The 16,766-nt window shown below is 33.3% G+C and overlaps 1 pseudogene; it reads right to left on the bottom strand.

Annotated features, from left to right (window-relative positions):
• Positions 1 to 3,140: 3,140 nt before the first annotated feature.
• LOC113925459 overlaps positions 3,141 to 16,766 on the bottom strand; it is a 63,578-nt pseudogene continuing 49,952 nt past the window's right edge.

The following is a 16,766-nucleotide window of genomic DNA, read 5'->3' as shown; positions in this document are numbered from 1 at the left end:
ATTTGGAATTTATAAAGATGTGGGTTTGGCTCTCACCTTTCATTTGCTGATTGTGAAGTGTTAGAAATTGCCTACGCTTAATTTCCTTACTTTTAAAGTAGGGGAGAAAATATACATTTAGCAGATTTGCATTGAAAATTACAAATAATGTACAAAAGCCTGACAACGCACAAGTGTTTTGAAGAAAAATATTTTTGTGATATGTCTATTATTGCCCACAAAAATAATCTCCCTTTTGTTTTCTCGGGTGTTATACAGGTATTGGCATTAAGGAGAATTTATGGTATACATAATTTCTTTAATCTTCATTTTTTGCTAAAGAAAGACAAGAAATGGTTGTTTGATAATTTACTCTCAGAGAATTTGTCAGGTTGCCTGGCAACTAGCTAACTGGAAAATGGGGTTCTCTTCAACACAACAGCATGCCTGTGCCAAAGTAAACTTCCCAACGTTTTCCCAGGTTGACTAGTGGCCATTTCTAGTAGTGTGTGTTTATGTTTATATATAAAAACATGTATTCCACTAAAGGCTGTAGGAGCTGATCAGAATCAGAATTATAGGCATGGTCAATATTTTAGAACTGATATCTAAATTCAGAAGGAAGGGACGCCTGGGTGGCTCAGTCGGGTAAGTGTCTGCTTTCTGCTCAGGTCATGATCCTGGGGTCCTGGGATCGAGTACCCCTGCTTAGCGGGGAGCCTACTTCTCCTTCCCCAGCTCCCCCATGCTTGTGTTCCCTCTCTCGCTATCTCTCTCTGTCAAATAAATAAATAAAATCTTAAAAAAATAAAATCTTTAAAAATAAATAAATTCATAAGGAAGAAGATCAGTATGTTTCTGAATAAACAATAATAATCCAAGAACTTAAATATACTATATGTCATCTTATGCAATATTTTAATTATAATGTAATATTAAGATTTGTATTTTAGAGAGGAGTTCAACAAAATTATAAGATATGCTTACTTTATATCAAATAATAAGTGGTTAAGCAGAAACACAAACTCAATTCTGACTTAAATTCCTGTCTCTAAAGGTATTCTAGACACACACACACCCACCACATTTTGTAAATCAGGAAACTGAAGCAAAAACCTGTGAAATGACTATGCAAAAAAAACCCCACAGCTCTATTTGAAATCCTGGGATTGGAGAATAATGCCATCTGAGCTATCAATTTAATGAATTAAAAAAAATCATCTAAAATGCATCAGTTAGATGGTGTAAAAAAAGCACTTCCAATTTATCAAGTGCTCTTAGACATAGAGAAACACATTGAATTATCTCAATAATATATTACTTTAATTCTTCAATATGAAATAACAACATTTGGGGTAAAATATTCAGCGTTTTCTTATATGAGTCAAATTAAAAGTAGGAGTGACTTGATTTGAAGATAGCTTTTCATAGTTTCATTTTTTTCTGTTTATTTTTATTAGTTCTGTTACAGTATCATGCTGGTGCTAATTTAAAAGAGAGGGTATATAATAAGTAAGCTTTTTGATAACTATTTTGGAATATGGCTTTCCTCCCACGTAAGAAGTCTGAGAATATTTGTCTGTCATACATCATTTTTAAAATGAACTAAGAATAGAAAAGTTTATGAAGAGAATATATTGGTTAGTTGAGAGCAAGTAGGAAGAAGTATTCTGTAGCACATGCAGTTCATTTTGACTCATTTTTGTGACAAGCAAAAAGATTTGTTGAATAGTGCCATGAAAATAGAAGAACATAAAATCAGTGACAATCAATTCTTGTATTAGGGAATTTGATATTCTGTGTACTCCGTGTATAACTCAATGTTGTCCCAAATTTTGTGATGATGCCTCCAAATACTCTTTTAATTAAGAATTTTATGTCCTTGGGCTATTTTTCACTTTTCCAATTTGGTTTAGAATGTTTCTGACTTTACCTCTTTCAATCCAAAGCTAGGGAAAACTTGGCAGGTTTTGCTGACTTTTACTTTGCATTTGGGGATTTGATTCAACAATAGTCTCAAGCAAAATGCAAGAATTGCAAATCTATCCAAACTGAAACAATAACGTAATAGTTCACAAGCACCAAATAACTCTGGAACAGGAAAATGATGAATTTTGCCCTTCCTTGGGCAGAGCAAGAAACTGACAAGTAAACATAGGGAGAAAAGGAATGCCTCTAGGCTTTCTATGACAGCAAGTTTTAAAATCATATAATAAATGGCTATGCTAATGGTTACACTGTTACTCTGTAGTGACACATATTTTAGAAATGTCCATAAATGGAGTGTAAGCATAATTGTTTATCCTTTTTTGTGTTATTTAACTATAATAAACCTTGGGTTCTTAAACCTCTCAGATTAAAATATATTTTCTCGGTGATCCAAAGTATGATATAAAACCTGTTAATTGCTGTTGGTGAGAATTTAGAAATTATGACTGTAGAATTTTATGTGATATTGCAGAGTATATAATTAGAGGTTATCAGTTTATCTAGATATTAGTTGCTGAATTGTATAGACTAAAAAATGTACAACTATGCTTAGATAAATACACATAGTATTACTCTGTACTTAAAGTAAACTTGAAGTACGACTTTCATCTTGGGTTGAGGACATGGTTACAAAATATCTAATATTTTATTCAAAATAATGTATAAATGCATTGTCTGGAGAAGAGGAAACAAAGTTTTAGAATCTCAACAATTCAATATACACTAGGAGAGATTATTTTTTTAGATTTGGCCTCCAGTAATGACAAAGAATTTTCTCATCCTTTTCTATATATTTGTGTGACACATGAACTGGGGTTATTTTTATTTTATTTTATTTTAAGCAATACGTTTAATTGGATGATTTCCACAAACTATACCCGAAGTTTCTAAACATCACAATTCAGTGAAGTACAAAACATTAAGTTACAGGCTGTGGGAAGAGAAGGCAGCACCAATGGTGACACCTTCCAATCCTTGGTCTAGGGATGGGGGTGGGGGAAGGTTTTGTTTTAAACTGAGCCCCTCATTTCAATGTACAAAAGAATTACTCTGATAATTTAAATTGTATTGAAAACAAAATGGACTAAAAAGCAACTACTACTTATGTTGGGGTGGAAATGGGAGGAAAGAATGAGTCCTTCAAAGCAGGAGGGGAGACAGTTGGGGGGAGGTTCTGTGGCTGTGACCCCAGGTGGTCACTCACGCTGCTCCATTTTTACTTTCCGTGGTCTCAGGAAGGTCCGATTTTTCTTCTCTTTCTTCCCCTTTGTATTTGCTTGGAAGTTTCGCCCGCTGTCCACACGACCATCTCGACTTTCCTCAAAGTTTTTCCGCCACTCTCTTTCTCCTTTGGCTTTTTCTTGGGCTTCAATCTCTTCTTCTCCTTTCACGCATCTCTTTGGCTTCTCTCTCTTTCCTTTTAATTTCCAGCTCGGCAAAGTGTTTCATGGTCTGTTTATATACTGCTTCTTTGAACAGCTCAGGGTCGTCCTCCTCCAACATTTGTAGGTTTTCCTTCCTTTTTTAATTGCTTTTTTCTCTCTTTCACAGTATGTTCCTTTTCCTGCCTGAATTACATCCAGGGCCCTCTTCTTTTGTTCCTGATCCAGTAACAACTTGTAAGCTTTGTCCACAGCTTCAAAAGTCTTTTGTGCTCTGTCAGCATCATCTTGGTTTTTGTCAGGGTGCACCAATATGGATAAACTGTCGAAACCTCTTTTTTATTTCTTCATCTGTCACTTCAGGATCTGTCTGAAGAACCTCAAATGGGTTCATATTGAAGTAGGTAGAACCAGGACGGGTCTATCTTTCAATCTGATTTTTGGATGTTAGAACTCAATCTCTCTTCTTTATTTGTTTCACCTCACTGTAGAAGGTCATAAATGCTTCCTCGGTGCTCCCTCCTCTAGCCGGCTCTCTCCTGGAGCCATTTCCCGTGAACTGGGGTTATTTTTAAATAATGAATCATAACAGAGACCTGTGTGTCTCTGTTTTAAAGGATAAGCAGTTTAAATACAGCAGAATTATTTTGGGCTCATGAAGTCCCTCATGGATTGTGAGTGTAGAAAGTTCAAGTGTAATACTGAAATTATAATTATTACTTGGTAAGAATATTATGTGAATGCTAGAGGGGTTCTACGGAAAATTTTTTCAACCTATTTCCATCAAATGGAAATGGACATATGAGAACCTGAACATCCTGAAGGGATTGGACACTGCAAGTGTTTAGCATCAGGCCACATTTTATGTGTCCTTGAAAGCAGTGTTTCTTGAACATTTCTGCCAGCTTACATATACTTACTAAGATGCTTATTCAGACTCAGTAAATCTGGAATAGGATGTGATATTATGTATTTCTAATGAACACCCAGATGATATTGAGGCTGCTGGTCTTACACCATATTTTGAGTAGCAAGTTTCTAAAGGATTTACCCAGCATAAATTGACTTTCGATTTTTCCTAGTCCCCATAAAATTAACTGTATGTCTAGTTACAGATCTGGAATTCAGAGATTCAAATCATGAAAAAATTATCCAAAAGCTCTATAATTTATTTATAATAAAATGGAGAAAAATTTGATTTTTCCCCAAGAACTCAAGATACATATCCTTCTAATAAAATTGAAGAGATTAATCATTTTGTGTTGAAACAATCTACGTAAGATCATTCTTATCTGCAACAAGTCCACTTGTAGAAATTCTACTTTATATATAAATATACTTATATTAGAATAAACTATCCATATAAATCTATATGACATATCTATCATATATATAAATATATACATAATATATATGAGAATAAACTTCCCATTTCTTTCATATATCACTAAAGCTAAAAGTTTGAATTTGTCCAAAGATCGATAATTAAATTGCTTTAGTTTTCCCTTTATTTTGAGAACATTTGAATTTTAACTCCTAAATTGATTTACTCAAGTGTTTAAACTAAAGGCCCAGTAGGGAGCCTGCTTCCCCCTTTCCCTCTACCCCTCCCCCCACCTGTTCATGCTCTCTCTTGCGTGCTCCCTCTCACTCTCAAATAAATAAATAAAATCTAAAAAAAATAAAAATGAATCTCATTGAATTAAAAGTTAACAATGATGCTGATGGACTGCCAAGAAAAAAATAATTTTAGTAATTTGAAAACAGTGTTTCAGCTAGATACTTTAAGCCTGAAGAGGAACGAGCTACTCTTGGGGGTGTTACATCCATAAAACAATAATGAGTTCCTGTAAAAAGAAATACTCGGAAACAAGAAATATATCTTGGTTGTTAAAAATATAATAGCACCAACAACAAACTTAGTAGAAAGAGCAGGGAAAAAATATGGAATTCCCTCTGAACTCGAAAAGTAAAAAAGAAAAGGAAAATAAGAGGCACAAATAAAATATTTGAGGAACCATCTAAGTGATTTCAACAATGACTTAGCCGTAGACTACCTCTTTGAATTCATTTTCTCCTACTCATGCCCTTTCCCACTGCCTAATCTTATTTCAGTCTTGCAATTCTGCCAGGAATTTTCCAGTCCTGACGATTTTGTGCTGGACATTCCTTCCCTGAGTATAGAGCAATAACCCTGGGATCATTGCACTCTTGTATTTCTTTCTTCATTGAAGTATAATCTCAAATATTTAATTCAAACTAAGCTAATATAGCTCTTCTCTTCTTCCAGTAATGTTTTGTGATGTTGGTTTATTTTATGTTCACCATAGCACTGCTCAGTTTCTGAGGGGAGAGAAGGAGGAGGAGGGAAGGAGGGAAAGAAAAAATGAAGGAAGGGAGAAAGGAAGGAAAGAAGCAAAGTAAGGATGGAAGAGAGGGGGAAGAAAGGAAGCTGAAATATTAAATGAAGATACATAATATATTGTATTTATAAGTTATTTTAAAAAAAATCCACTTCCCTATTATATTCTGATTGTACCATGTGTAAAAGGTATAATTCAGATTATAATTTTATTATCTAATTAAATCAAATTTGTCAACTATGTATAGTCTTTTGGGATCAATAATCAATTCATTTAACAAGCATGTTCCTAAGATTTTATGCACATTCACATATTTATTAATAGCAGTTCAAATAAGATAAATCTTATAGATTACCTAAAAAAAATCTGAATGACTTTGACTTGATATAAATTAGTATATTAATGTTAATTTCTTAATTTAAATGTGGAAAAGGAAACATAATTTATATAAATATTTAATTTTTATATTAAAGTATTCTTTATTTGAAAAACTAAACTATTGTAATCATCATTCCCTTCCAAAGTTGATTGCAATTAATTGGGAAATTTTGTTACATCTATTTTTATGTGATATTTACAAATCAGTACTCATCTGCAAGAGATCACCATCTTTTGTGAAACCAAATTTGGTCTTCAGCATCCTGAATACAGCACACTCAGAAGAATATATTGAATTAAGGAGGGCACGTACTGAATGGAGCACTGGGTGTTACACGCAAACAATGAATCATGGAACACTACATCAAAAACTAATGATGTAATGTATGGTGATTAACATAACATAATAAAAATAAATAAAATAAAATAAAATAAAATAATTATAATTTTTTGAAGAAAAAAAGAAGAATATTATGAGACAAGACATACCTTTGTAATTGCAATAAACCTTAATGAATTTTGGTATTGTGCTGTTATGTTGTAAAAACATATAACTAGAACAGATTTTGATAAGTCCATATAAATTTCTCATTACACCTAGAGGATTTTGTTTTTTTTTTTCTGCCTCATTCCATATAGATTTGAAGTTATAAGAAGTAAAAGCAAAATTAGATAAATGATAGATTTGAGAGATAAAAAGAATTAGATACGTAGGTAGAGAGGTAGGTAAGCAGATAGGTAGATAGATAGATAGATAAACTTGTTCAAAGAAGGATAAATGCGTAAAGAAAACCAAGACAGATAAGAGTAATAGAAATATGCAATTAAGGGCATTAAAGTTGCATATATAAGTTTCATTTTGTGTTCTGAACTTCCAAATTAATTGATATCCAAGTATATACATGCTATGAACTTTTGCCTTTTCCTTTGGAAACCTCCATATAACATGCTTTTCTCAAAGGCATGGGCAATTTAAAAGAAGAAAACAGATTTTAGCAAGTTAGCCTTTGAAAATTATTATAAAATTTCCTTTGATTGCACAAAACACTACTTTCTTTGATATAGTAAAAGAAGGTTTTAATTAGCTACTTGTAGGGTTTATTTAGTTTTATTTTGCATCTCAGGAAAAAAACACCTGAACACTGCCATATAAATCTTTATATAAAATTCATTAATGTCTTTGTTGCTTTGTAAGGATTGCTTCAAGGGAAATGTTGAGCTCGGTTAATAAGCTGGTGCTACTTGTGAAAATGAGAGAAAGGGATTTTTCTCAATTAAACTAGAGTATGCCAAAAATTCTCAGATTGTTAGACAATAAAGTGTAAAAACCTCTGCTGAATTATCCAAAAAAACAGTTTTGAAAGGGAATGGCCCCTAATTCTCAGTCACCATGATTTATTGTCATATCCTTAACCCTATATAGTTTTTAAATCAGAAAATTAATTTGTTAAGATCATAAACATTTTTTTACTTTTAAAATAAACAATTCTGTATATTCAGGAATAAAAATGATCAAATTAATATGGACAGTATTTCATTTCGGTGATAATTGTGGGCAATTTTCCAGGGAAATCATTTTGATAAGGAATCTATAGAAGAAAAATCTCCACACCACAGATGCATAAAACCCCAGTGTTTGACATGTGGCTATTTGCCCCCAAGTAACAAACTTGAATGAATTGAAAAATGCTCTCCATTACTGCAACTCCTTTGATAACTTTAAGATAGTGATAACTAGATAATTGATACTTTAGAGATAAATGAAATTTTTATTAGCAGTTATGGCATTTTTTTTAAAGAATGATGTCTTTTTTTAATTTTTTTATTATGTTATGTTAATCACCGTACATTGCATTGTTAGTTTTTGATGTAGTGTTCCATGATTCATTATTTGTGTATAACACCCAGTGCTCCACGCAGGACGTGCCCTCTTTAATACCCATCACCAGGCTAACCCATCCTCCCACCCCCTTCCCCTCTAGAACCCTCAGTTTGTTTTTCAGAGTCCATCATCTCTCATGGTTCATCTCCCCCTCCGATTTCCCCCCCTTCATTCTTCCCCTCCTGCTATCTTCTTCTTCTTCTTCTTTTTTTTTAACATATAATGTACTATTTGTTTCAGAGGTACAGATCTGTGATTCAACAGTCTTCCACAATTCACAGCACTCACCATAGCACATACCCTACCCAATGTCTATCACCCAGCCACCCCATCCCTCCCACCCCCCACCACTCCAGCAACCCTCAGTTTGTTTCCTGAGATTAAGAATTCCTCATATCAGTGAGGTCATATGATACATGTCTTTCTCTGATTGACTTATTTCACTCAGCATACCACTCTCCAGTTCCATCCACATCGTTGCAAATGGCAAGATTTTATTCCTTTTGATGGCTGCATAATATTCCATTGTGTGTGTGTGTGTGTGTGTGTGTGTGTGTGTGTGTGTGTGTGTGTGTATATATATATATATATATATATATATATATATATATATATACCACATCTTTTTATCCATTCATCCGTCGGTGGACATCTTGGCTCTTTCCACAGTTTGGCTATTGTGGACATTGCTGCTATAAACATTGGGGTGCACGTACCCCTTCAGATCCCTACATTTGTATCTTTGGGGTAAATACCAATAGTGCAATTTCTGGATCTTATGGTAGCTCTATTTTCAACTGTTTGAGGTACCTCCATACTGTTTTCCAGAGGGGTTGCACCAGCTTGCATTCCGACCAACAGTGTAGGAAGGTTCCCCTTTCTCTGCATCCCCGCCAACATCTGTCGTTTCCTGACTTGTTAATTTTAGCCATTCTGACTGGTGTGAGGTGGTTGATGAGGTCCCAATAGTTCATTTTTGCCCTTGCTTCCCTTGCCTTTGGCAATGTTTCTAGAAAGAAATTGCTGCAGCGGAGGTTGAAGAGGTTGCTGCCTGTGTTCTCCTTTAGGATTTTGATGGACTCCTGTCTCAGAAGTCTTTCAACCATTTTGAGTCTATTTTTGTGTGTAGTGTAAGGAAATGGTCCAGTTTCAAAAGAATGATGACTTTTTTAAAAAAGATTTTATTTGTCAGAGAGAGAAAGAGAGCACAAGCAGGGGAAGCAGCAGACAGAGGGAGAAGCAGGCTCCCTGCTGAGCAAGGAGCCCGATGTGGGACTTGATTCCAGGACCCTGAGATCACAACCTGAGCCGAAGGCAGACGCTTAACTGACTGAGCCACCCAGGCATCCGGATGGCATTTCTTTTCATAATTTTTGCCCTTCATTTGAGGATGCTATTTTTCCCCCATGTGATTCTGTGTAAGTTTATGTAGCATGATTTAAGCAATTAGTTGTATATCATTTACTGTTTTCCTATAATTGATCATTACAAAGGTAATCAATTAGATGTAAAAAATCATATTTCTAAAGGCTTAACATGACTACCTTTCAATAATAAAACAATGATTTAAAAAGTCAAAATGAAATTGTAGCACAATGTGGTAGTAATATTTAATGTACTCTACCAATCTTTCATTTTTTAAGTAAACTAGTTAAACATTGATTCTTTAAGAAGGTTCTTTGTTTTTAAAGATTTTATTTATTTGAGAGAGAGAGCGAGAAAGGGATTGAGAGGATGAGAGGGAAGAGGAGCAGAGGGAAAAGTAAATTCACCACTATGCAGGGAGCCTGATGCAGAACTAGATCCCAGGACTCTCTGATCATGACCTGAGCCAAAGGCAGACGCTTAACTGACTGAGCCACCCAGGCACCCTTCAAGAAGGTTCCTATTGCTAGTTTCCCATTAATATCAGTAAAATAATCAAGTGAAAGAATTTTCAGACCTATGAATTCTGTCTGGCTACCACCAGTACATATAGGGTCATGGCCAGCTACTATTTACCAAGTCACATAAACAGCACATAACATGTACAGTGACCAAGTAATTTTATGGGTAGGTGCTTCAAATATAACATTAATTGTGAGATAAATAATTATGCCTATGGTATTATTAAAATAATATGTATGAATAGAATAATAGTGATGAAATAAAAAAAGGTTAACATTAGTGGAATGGTAGAAATTGAAAAGGTGAAAACTTTGTTCTAATGCATTATTTTGTATTAGGTATAATAATGTAATTTAAGAGTTCTTAATTTTCCTGAAAGATGGAATGCCTGAACAAGATGTGTAAAAATATCAATATACATGAATCATATTTTCTTCATTCTCAAATGAAAAAATATAGTGTAACCAAAAATTAATGGGCTTAGAAGCATTAGATCTTATACCTCCTTCTTCACATCCCTCCAGTACTGGAAGTCACATATAGTCAAAAACTTTAATAAACAATTGCAATTGTTAGTCCAGGTTCTGAGAAAAGTTCAAGCTTATACATAAGACTCAAATTTTGCCTTGCTCCATCAAAGTAGATACACCCATAATGGTAGAGATCTTCTTATGAGATCCAGGACAGAATCTGTTTCTCTTAACAAGAGTCTGATTTCATTCCAGATAATGAGTAAAGAACCTGGTGTCGAATTGAAATTTCATTAAATTTATTTATTTTTTTATAAGATGGAGTTGAGATAATTAATGCATGTGTGTTCATATTTCAAAGAAAGGAATATAGCTAAAAGACCCCCTTCCCCACAGATAATCATGGAAACAAATATTGGGAATGTATCCAAGACTCTCCAAATCTTGCAACTCTGGAAAATCAAGTTGCCAGTTGTTTCAACATTACCCCAAAATATTAGTTATATTGATATAGTTATTATTATTGAATTCTCAGTTTTTCTGGTAAGATAAAAGGAGGGGTGATTTTAATATGAGCATATGAGTAGTCAATAGGTTTATAATACTTTATATTTTTATGGTAACAAGTTATTCCTCTTATCACTTTGATATACATCCTCATGACTAGCCATTATAGACAGACTATTTTTGCTAGCAGTCTTTGACTAAACCATAACCAGAATGTACAATTTACTATTTCTGTTAGATTCAGAAGCCACTTTCTTATTGGTTGGGGCATTTATAAAATAAGGAAATTTTAGGATTTATTTTGGTGTAACTGAAATATTAATAGGTGGTTGCTTTTACAACCAATTCAAAGCTAAACAAAATACACCTTTAAAACATTGTGATTCATTTAGTCCACTTATGGGTCTTGTATTTGCCTAAAAACGTGTCAGATTTGGGAGACTAGAAATAATCCAATGGCAGAACATGCTAATCCCTCTCTACTGAGGCACACACTAAATCTCTATACAAAGCCATGAGAAGCTTACCCAGGAAAACTGTTTGTATCTATCAACAAATAAGGTTATTAAGAGAAAAATAGCACTGGGTGAAATGAACTGCTAAATGTTTTGATTGTCAAAATACACAATGACAAATACTTGAGAATAAATGGATGGATTTAGGTTTATAAAGTTCAATAGTTACCCAATGAATTTTAAAAAAATTGTTGATTATTGTAAAACAAAAGTCAAATTTGGATTAAAAAATGTAAATAAAAACTAATAAAGTATTTGCCATAGGAACCAACATGTGTTTAATTTTATACAATGATTCATGTGCATGTGAAAAGAAAATACACATTCTGCACTTATTAGATGCAAAGTTCTGTATAAGTCAGTTTGATTAAAGTGGTTAATCATATGGTTCAAATCTTTAATATCCTTTCTGTTTATTGCTATAATTTTTCTATCAGCTACTGAGAGAAGATGTCAAATATAATCCCACTATGATTGTATTTCTATTATATTTTAATTTTGTGGCATAATAGCTTATTACTTGGAGAATTTAATTCACTTTTCTTTAATAGAATTTGCATTTGAATTTGAATCTACCATCTTAACATTTCTTTCTATTTTTTCCAATTACTTCTTATTTTATCATTTCTTCTTTTAGACAGATTGTGTATTTTTGTCTTTTTTCTATATTGGCTTATTAATTATACGTTATTTTATTATCCTTTTAGAAGTTATCTTAGTAATTATAGCATGTACCTTTGACAAATTAGATCCTAATTTAAACAATTGCTTTTACCACTTCTCTAACATTGTCAGGATCTTACAAACTTGAGCTACATTTACTCTCTACTACTTTTTTTTCTGTCATTACCATGTGTTTAAATACTACTAAATTTTAATCCATGAATGATGTTTTTATTTTATAAAATTAGTATAAATATAGTAGATTTCTCCAGATATTTATCTTCCCAGTGCTCCTTATTCTGTCTTGCATCTAGAATGATTATTCTTCTATCTAATGACATACTTTTAGTATTTCTTTCAATATAGTTCCTCTGTGAATATATGAACATACAGTTGACCCTTAAGTAACATGGATGTGAACTACATAGGTCCACTTATACATGGATTTTTTTGGAAAGCACAATCCAGTACTATAAATGTATTTTGTTTTATGATTTTCTTAATAACCTTTTCATTTCTCTAGATTATTTTATTGTAAGAATACATATAACATACAAATATGTATTAATCTGGCCAACAGTAGGCTATTATTAGTTTTTACAGTTAAAAGTTGTTCATGGATTTTTTACTGTGCGGGTGTTGATGTCCCTAGCCCCTGAATTGTTCAAGGGTCAACTGTTATTTCCTTTGTTTTTTTAATCCATATAATATTTTAATTTCACTTTTTAAAATTTTTAAATTATATGTTGTCAGTCATTTCCTTCTAGCAATTTAAACATAGAATTTCACTATCTTCAGGCTTCCATTTTTTTCTTTTGAAAAGTCATGTCTTACAGTCATTGATTCTCTTTTTATGTATTGGGAGATGTAGCTTTGTTTCTCCTTAATTTTTTTTATTTTTTGTTGACTACAGCAGTTTACTATTATGTTTTAAGTGTGATTTTCCTTATGTTTCTTTATATTTACATATTGTTACCTAATATCCAATTTGATTTTTTTTTGCCAATTTTGAAAACTCTTCATTTTTTTTGCCGTATTTTTATTATGTTCCGTTAGCCAGCATATACTGCATCATAAGTTTTTGATGTAGTGTTCAACGATTCATTAGTTGTGTATAACACCCAGTGCTCATCACAACATGTGCCTCCTTAATACCCATCGCCTGGTTACCCCATCCCCCCAACCCCTTCCCTTCTGTAATGCTGTTTGTTCGTGGGAGTCCAGAGTCTCTCATAGTTTGCCAATTCAAAAAAAGTCAACTATTGCTTCAGATCCATTCTGTATGTCCTGAGACTTCACTTACATGAAATATTAGTTATTCACTATACAGCCTAATATGCATTTTCTGTATATTTGACATATTTTTTCTTGTCTATCTCCTTCATTTGGATATGTTTCTACTGATTTTTATTTTTTTACTTTTAGATCTTGTATTTTTCAAGTTTAGACTTTCTTATATTTTTTTATATTTTTATCCAGCAAATTCTTTCATTTATTTTATTGAACATTAAAGCCACAGTTATTTTAAAGTCTGTGAGTTCAATATAAAACCATAATTATTTTCTAGTTGATAACTTAGTTTGTATGGTCTTTTTCTATGGTCACTTTGTTTTGAGCCCACATGGTCCTATTTCTAACCTGCCTGGCAGTTTTTACTAAATACTGTGTGTGTGTGTGTGTGTGTGTGTGTGTGTGTAGATAGATAGACAGATGATAGATAGATAGATCCTTCTCCAGAAGTTTTATATATATATATATATATATATGTATATATAATGTGTATATATATGTATATGTATATATACATATATATATATATAAAACACTTTGATCCTGTCAAGTATGGTTTATTTGCTTTTATCTATTATTCCTAAGGCACAGTAGTTTAAGGTTCTCAACTGAAAGTTTAGAGTATTAATCAGGAACTCTCTTCATTGACAATTCCTAAAATTCAATTTTTTAAATATTTCATATTTTTAATTTTTAAATTTTATTTTTTTACCATCACCACAGCTTGCCAAAATCTCCACTTAGATTTTTACCCTTTGCTAGCTGCTACACCAAAGGAGCCCTTTGTACTCTTCTGGCTTTCTGCTCTCCATGTTGCTCTGGTGTATTCTGTCACTTGGCAGCTCCTTGGTATCCAGTGCCACAATCCAAGGCCAGAAAAGAGAACTCATTGTCTATTCTCTAAATTGTGAGTCTCAGTGATCCTCCCTGTTGAGCTAGCCCAGCTTTGTTATTACTGTCGTAGAAGATCCATTTTGTGTCTCACCATTACCTGATGCTATCCCTCTCCAAAAAATAATTACCCCTGCATTTCCTATTACTTTGGTTAGCCCTTGAAATTTCAGCAAATATCATTATCATTATACATACTTTCATTTATAAAATGTTGCCTATAGGGGGAAAAAAGACATTTAAGAAAGTTAAGCATTGTGCTTAACCAATTAGAGGGAAAAGTTATTAAAACACAGCTATTGTTAGTTAGGGCTTAAAGAGCAATTCAAATATAAACGTATATTATGTGTTGCTGTGAACTAAATGTTTGAGTTATCCCCAGATTCATATACTGAAACCTTATTCCCAGTGTGAAGGATGGTATTTGGATGGACTTTGAGAGGTGATTAGGTCATGAAGCTAAAGTCCTCATGAATAGGATTATTGCCCTTATAAAAGAGACAACAGATAACTTCCTTGTGTCCTTCCACTATGTTAGGACACAATAAATAAACAGCCTTCTAATGAACCAGGAGACAGGCTCTTAACCAGCCATCAAATCTGGAAGCAGCTAAATTGTGGGACTTGCCAGCCTCCAATACAGTCAGAAATAAATTTGTGTTGTTTATAAGCTACACAGTCTATGGTATTTTTGTTACAGCAGCTCAAAGGAACTAAGACATGTACCATGTACTCTTTGAGGCATTGAGAAACTATAATGAATAGGCAGTTTTAAAGGTGTTCTGTGCCTCTATCACAAACCACCCCAAAACACAGTGGCTTAGAAAGCAGAAATTTAATCTCACCCTGTTGGATCTCCAGGTCTACTACAATCATCTGATCTATACTGGCTGGGCTCAGCTGGGCTATTTCACCTCCAACTAAGGGCTATTTTACAAACTGGCTTCTAGATGCATATTGGGCTCTATCATTTATGTATTTAAAGTTACACACACACAATGAATATTTATTTTAAGACCCAGGTTGAAAGGACAGCAGATACCTAAAGGAAACTTTTCTCATGGTATTGTCAGAAGGACAAGTAGGCAAAAAGAAACATATAAAATATTAAGACCTAGGGTTTAAACTAATACATGCCACTTTCATCAACATTCTTTTTAGCAGAAATAGTCTCACAGCTGAGATCAAACTCAAGTTTGGGGAATAATTACTCTATTCCTCTAGTGAGAGGAAATAAAAAAAGGATGGCAAAGACCATGGATACAGAGATAGGTAAAGAGTAGAGGCCAATAATAATTCAATCTACCACATTCAAATATTTGGTTGTAATTATGCATATCCATTCAATATGCAAAGTATATTTACTCCCATACCAGTCTCCTAAAATCTCATTCATTCATATTATTAGCCTTGAAATTCATCGTACCATGCCCTACATTAGAGTTGGATCTATTCTTTTTTTTCTCTTTAATATTCTTTTGTATTTAAATTCCAGTTAGTTAACATACAGTGTGATATTAGTTTCAGATATACAATATAGTGACCCAACACTTCCATAGAACACCCCATACTCATCACAAGTACACTCCTTAATCCCCATCACCTATTTAATTCATCCCCACCCACCTCCCCTCTGGTAATCATCGGTTTATTCTCTATAGTTAAGAGTCTGTTTCTTGGTTTGCCTCTCTCTCTCTTTTTTTTTCCTGTGCTCATTTGTTTTGTTTATTAAATTCCACATATGAGTGAAATCAAATGGTATTTATCTTTCTCTGACTGACTTATTTCACTTAGCATAATACTCTTTGGCTCCATCCATGTCGTTGCAAATGGCAAGATTTCCTTCTTTTTTATAGGTAATATTCCATTGTATATATCTACCACATCTTCTTTATTCATTCATCAGTAGATGGACACTTGGCCTGTTTCCATAATTTGGTTCTTGTAGAAAATGCTGCTATAAACATTGGGGTGTATGTATCCCTTTGAACTAGTATTTTTGTATTCTTTGTGTAAATACTTAGTAGTGCAATTGCTGGATCATAGGGTAGTTCTATCTTTAACTTTTTGAGGAACCTTCATACTGTTTTCCAGAGTGGTTGCACCAGCTTCCATACTTGCCAACAGTGCAAGAGGGTTCCCCTTTCTCCACATTCTCACCAGCACCTGTTGTTTCTTAGGTTGTTGATTTTAGCCATTTTGACAGATGTGAGTTGATATCTCATTGTAGTTTTGATTTATATTTCTCTGATGATAAGTGATGTTGAGCATAATTTCATGTGTCTGTTACCCATCTGTATGTCTTTGGAAAAATTACTATTCATGTCTTCTGCCCATTTTTTAGTTGGATTATTCATTATTTCTGGTGTTGAGTTTTATAAGTTCCTTTTATTTAATGTTCCCTATATATTTTGGATACTAACCCCTTAGCAGATATGTCATTTACAAACTGCCTTTTAATTGTGTTGATTGTTTCCTTCACTGTGCAGAAGCTTTTTATTTTGATGAAGTCCCATTAGTTTATTTTTGCTTTTATTTCCCCTACCTAAGGAGACATATTTAGGAGGAAG

This window comes from Zalophus californianus, chromosome 4 (genome assembly GCF_009762305.2).
Source record: "Zalophus californianus isolate mZalCal1 chromosome 4, mZalCal1.pri.v2, whole genome shotgun sequence".
Classification (NCBI taxonomy): domain Eukaryota; kingdom Metazoa; phylum Chordata; class Mammalia; order Carnivora; family Otariidae; genus Zalophus; species Zalophus californianus.
Note: the sequence above shows the minus strand (reverse complement) of the source record. Positions and strands in the feature narration are given on the sequence as shown.